Source organism: Lynx canadensis, chromosome B3 (assembly GCF_007474595.2).
Source record: "Lynx canadensis isolate LIC74 chromosome B3, mLynCan4.pri.v2, whole genome shotgun sequence".
NCBI classification, from domain to species: Eukaryota; Metazoa; Chordata; class Mammalia; order Carnivora; family Felidae; genus Lynx; species Lynx canadensis.
In genome coordinates, this window is record NC_044308.2 from 96,849,473 (window position 1) to 96,855,563 (window position 6,091).

Genomic DNA, 6,091 nt, shown 5'->3' on the forward strand with positions numbered 1-6,091 from the left:
ATACAAATTATTTTTAACCTAACCAAATATTTGGCCTACTTCATCTAGTTATTGAGAAGTTTATTCAATTCTCTCTCCATGACTAACTTTTATTTTTTAATGTATGTTTATTTTTGAGAGACAGAGAGGTGTGAATGAGGGAAAGGCAGAGAGAGAGAGAGTGTGAGACACAGAATCTGAAGCAGGCTCTAGGCTATGACCTGTCAGCACAGAGCCTGATGTGGGGCTCAAACTCAAGAACTGTGAGGTCATGCCCTGAGTCCAAAGTCAGACACTTAACCCACTGAGCCATCCAGGTGCCCATGACTGACTTTTTTGATCTAAACCTATTTTCATCAATTTCTCTCTATATATTTTGAGACAGCAATATTAAGAACATGAGATTTAACTTTCTCTTCCTGAGACCTGTTTTTAATCATTGTATGCCAGTCCTCTATGATCTCTAAAGTATGTTTTTTATAAAAAATACAACTTCACCAATGTCTCTTTAGTTCATACTGACCTGATATAATTCTCTCACACTTTTACTTTCCTTCTTTCTGCAGCATATGTTTTAGGAATTTAAGAATTTAGAGCAACTTTATTTTTTTTCAAAGTGAGAAGCTCTTTAACCGTGAGCTGAGCCCATTTCAATCTATTTTGATATGAATACATTTAGAGTTGTCATCATCACGATCTGTGCTCTTAATTTACCTTCCTTTTCCGTGATATTTTTAGTTTTCCTTTCCTATGTTCCATTAAGCTATTTAAGTTTCTTTTTTCCTTAACTATATTAAAAGTTATAGATTCTGTTATACTGAACTGTATGAAATTGCTAGTATTTGAGCATCTTTTACTTGCAAAAATGGGAACACATAGTTTCATAGTCAATAGGTTTAACATACACATTTGATTTCGTATCTAAAATCAGTCAATCTCTCTACCTCCTCTAATAGCAGGAAGACCTTAGGACACTACTTATCCACCATCACTTGCCTGGATTATTGCAACGATTTCCTAAACCTTCTTCCTACCTTTTTTCCCCCTCTTCTTAACAGTTAATTGCCAATGTAGGATCCAGACTAATCTGTGTAAAACATAATTCTCGTTCTGTCACTCTTGTGTTTCAAACCCTCCAATACCTATTCATCTTAGGATAAAAGCTCAACACCTGATGAATCCCTGTCATCCAACCCCCAATCCTCTCCAGCTTCACCCCTCATTACTCTCCTACTTTATTCGGATTCTGTTCCTTCTCAAACCTGCCAAACTCCTTCTTTGGGGCTTTGCCTCTACTCTTCCCTCTGCCCAGAACGTTTGCTCTCTTTCCTCTTCCAGACTGATGCTCAAATGTCACCCTCTCAGTGAAGCCCTTCTGACACCCTGTTTGAAATTACAAGTCAACCAATTTAGGAATCTTTATCTCTGCTACTTTTCATTTTAATATGTATCATCCCCTGAGACAGTATACGATTCTCTTTGATTCTTGCCTGTCTCTCCCTTCTAGAATGAAATCTCCATGAGGGCAGAACTTTTGCTATTTTGCTCTCTGCTGTATCTCTTACACTTCAAGTATTTCCCTGACTCACAAATGCTTGTTAAACGAATTAATGGCCTCTCTTAAAATGCTAATGTTACAATAACAAGGCCTACTTCCACCTTGATTTTATACCCCCAGATGAACACTTACTACCATTGTTTTATATAACCATAATGTGCATTTTAATTGACTATTTGTGTAATAATTTCTTTGCTCACTGTTTTCTTGTCAGGTCTATTTCTGGGTATGACTTTTTTTTTTAATTCCCATAGTATATTCTTTCATTATTTTTTTAGTGTCTATTAGTGGTAAACTATCTCAGTCTTTGTCTGAATTTGTTATTTTGTCTCACTCTTAAATTTTCTTAATGTTTTATTTATTTTTGAGAGAGAGAGAGAGCGCGTGCGCTTGAGCAGGAGAGAGGCAGAAAGAGAGGAAGGCACAGAATCTGAAGCAGGGTCCAGGCTCTGAGCTGTCAGCACAGAACCAGTTTTGGGGCTTGCATTTGTGAACCACGAGATCATGACCTGAGCTGAAGTCAGATGCGTAAATGACTGAGCCACCCAGGTGCCCCTAGTCTTAAAATTATAGTTTACAAGGATATAGAATTTCAGATTAATAACTTTAAAGATCATTCTACTATTTTTATGGTTTCTATTATTTGTATTGATAAATTACATACAAAGAACTGATAGGTTGTCAGTAATCATTCTTTACTCTTTGGTGCTTTTAAAATCTTCTCTTTGCCTTCATTATTATGTTCCAAATGTGAGTTTATTTTAATTGATCTTATGTTGGGATTCATTGTAATTCCTGAATATGAGAAGTCATGTCTGCAAAAAGTCTGGAAGATTCTGAAAAATTCTATTATTTTCTATTTCAATAACAAAACAGCAATTTCCCAATGTCTCCTTCTAAAACCCTTTCAGATAGAGAATTTTCAATGTTAACATTCAGTGATCCATGTTTCTTAGCCATATTTACGATCTCTATCTCTCAGGGCTGCATTCTGGGTAATCACCCCAAATATGCCTTCTAAATCATGAATTCCTCTTAATGTATCTCTAATTTTAACTTTAAGCCTACCCACTGGAAAATATTTTTAATTTCTAGCAAGCAATTATGCCATTTTAAAAAGTTTGCCTGTTTTTTTATCCTGTCCTTACAAATCTATTTTTTTCCTTTATTACTTTCATAATTTTAAATGTTTCATTATGGTTTATGAATGATATTTTAAATGTTTATGGGCCATACCCTGTATTTGCTATGTCTTCTAAGTCATTCTTATTTTTTTTTCCTTGCAAGTTTGGTAACTTTGGGTCATTGGCTTATATTGAGTAAGGTTTTATCTGTAGGTTTCCATAGAAACATTTGGCATCTCTTGTCAGTTACCCCGAGCACAAATTTTATGTTGATTTCCCAAAATTATAAGACATTTTACAGATATGAAGCCAATTCATACAAAGGCAGTCCTGACTATAAGTTCTTCTGAAATAGTTATTTACCTGTTTATGTTCTACCCAGTGTCAAAATCAAGCTTGGCCAACTTGTTTTGTCACATTTCCTAGCCAGTGGGAATTTTCTTTCCTTTTCTACCATTTTATCCAAGTATAGTTCTTTGAAGGTATTGGCTTTTTGTAAGAAACTTAGTTCCAACTCCCATTATTTATCCAAAACCCTATCTCTCTCACTACCTAAGACTTAAAATTATAGGCTCCTCATTTACCATTGTTTCAGACCTATGCTTCCTGAGTTGGTTCTCTTCTTCATTTTTAGGAGCTTGAAGGGCCTTTACTTTTTAGCTTCCAAGCTCTGGAATTTAAAATACATTTTATATTTTATACATGTATAATATTGTACAGTGGGGATATTTTTAGGTTGTCTACTACCACAGTCCTAGAAACCAAAGTCCTTTTGAAGGGTTTCAAACACAGAGTGCACTTCAAGAAAATCTACATCAAAGAAGTTTGACTTAAATACGGTATAGGAGGCAGGGCCAAGGCTTCCACAGCATATGGGTGACCCTACTGAGATACAGCCCTTGAACACTTCAGTATCATGTGCTTCAGTGTGAAGGAGCCTTCAAGAACGGGCCAGGGAAAAAGCTACTCGTTTAGAAATCTCATTAGAATTCTACACAATCCATGTCCATACTCCTTATGCAGAAGGCACAGTCTTTGAGAAGCATTTTCTTGCACCTCTGATCCATTATGTCACTTCCCAAGCCTCTCAAGTGTTTGTCCCATCATCCCTTTCCTTAAGCAAGTCTTAAATTTTAAGCATTCATAAGGGAACACAGTGAGAATTGGATGCATAATTACACATGGTCATGGTGACATTGTTCTGAAGCTATGTCAAGTTCTGAACATACATATTCACTATTAATTAAAATAGACACTAATAATACTCTCAGTCTTTGATTGGATATATCTAATTATAGTTTGTAAATATATTGTATTATAAATTATATCCTTTCTAGGAGTGTTTTCATTTTGCAGAGTATATTTTCCTTGTAACTGTGAAAATTGGTTGTAACTGCTCATTAACTGGGACACTTATTTATATAGGCTGGCATAACTTGGAACATTAATTAAGACAGTACGTGTTTCAAATATACATGCCCTTTCCAATAATTACTGAAATGGTTGGGAGAGGCGTGCCTATCTGTTTGGTATAACAACATTTATATACTCTGTTGCTCTTCTGGTGATATGACATGACGTCATAGACCTGAGGCATTATGCTTAAGAAAGGGATGTAAATAGGTCCAGAGTACTTCATCCACAATTCTGAAATTCACAAAGACTCTGAAAACTAGAAGCCTTGTTTTTTAATTCATTTAGCAACAAAATATGGCCTGAATTCATTCAGTGGCAAAATATGATCTGAGCAGATATGAGCTCTTTTAACCCACTTAGTGTGACTATTTACACGTTTTATTCTGTAAATATTGAATAGTGTCCTGCCCCAGACCATGACAGGGTTTTATATAACATACATATTATGTAAAGTTGTCACTACATTACTGGTCTAAAATCCAAAAAGAATCTGAAACACATTTAGTTTAATATTTTTAAATGATGGATTATAGACCTGTAATAGGCTAGAATAAAAACTATTAGCAATATTTTTTAAATGATTAAAGTACCTATGAAATTAGGAACCCAACAAATTGACTGAAGAACTTTCATGAATCACAATTATATTTCCTTATAGAAAGCTTTAAAAAAGTGAATATATGTAGTAATATATTAGAATGTATTATAAATACATTATAATGCTGTGGTGAATATTATTTTTAAACATACTTGGAATTAAAGTGTAATTTAAGTTAAAAAAAAAAGAGCATTTATAGCCACTAAAGAATGGTTGGAAAACTAGGATAGTAAGCCCCTTTGAGTTATGTAAATGTTGAGATTTTAAAATTTTAACCCAAGGCTTCTCAACAGCAGTGCTACTGACATTTGGGTCCAGGGAATTATGTGTTGTAAGGGACTGTCTTGTGAACTATAGGATGCTCAGCAGCATCCCTGTCCTCCATGTACTAGATGCTGGTAGCACACCTTCTACCTCAAATTCTATCATAAATGCCTCCTGACAGGGGCACCTGGGTGGCTCAGTTGTTTGAGTGTCTGGCTCTTGATTTTGGCTCAGGTCATGATCTCACGTTGCTGAGATCGAGCTCTGCATCAGGCCCATGCTATCAGTACAGAGCCTGCTTGGGATTCTTTCTTTCTCTCCCTCCCTCCCTCTCTCAAATAGACAAACAAACAAACTTCAAAAAAAAAATGCTTCCTGACATTACCAACTAATCCCTATGGTACAAATTGGTTGAGAACCACAGTCTTCACCCAACTCATAAAACTTTGTAGTTTGTAAAATTAGTTTCAATATATATTATTTTTTAAATGTCACAGAACAACTCTGTGAGGTAGGTATTATCATACCAATTTGCAGAGGAGGGAAGTAAGGTCCAGGAGAGTGAGGCAATTTGCCCAAACCACAGAGCTAGTAAGTGATCAGCTAAGACATACACATTGGCTCAACAGCCTGCTCAACCAGGTTCTTCCTTCAACATCACCTTGAAAAGATTACTGGTCCAATGAGACATGATGCAGATGATCTGATTTTTTTTTTTTTAAGTAGAACAATGCATTTTGAGACATGCATTATTTCAGCACCATAGCAGATGATTGCTTATGAAAACCACTCATCTCTAGGTCTAAGCCATAAAGGCACGCCAAATAGAAGCAGTTATTTTCATATGTGTAAGTCTTGCTAGGCAAAGACTCTTGTAGGTAGAAAAACCAGCAATATAAGTTGGTTTTAAAATTTTTTTTTCAACGTTTTTTATTTATTTTGGGACAGAGAGAGACAGAGCATGAACGGGGAGGGGCAGAGAGAGAGGGAGACACAGAATCGGAAACAGGCTCCAGGCTCCGAGCCATCAGCCCAGAGCCTGACGCCGGGCTCGAACTCATGGACCGCGAGATCGTGACCTGGCTGAAGTCGGACGCTTAACCGACTGCGCCACCCAGGCGCCCCTATAAGTTGGTTTTGGTTTTTTTTTTT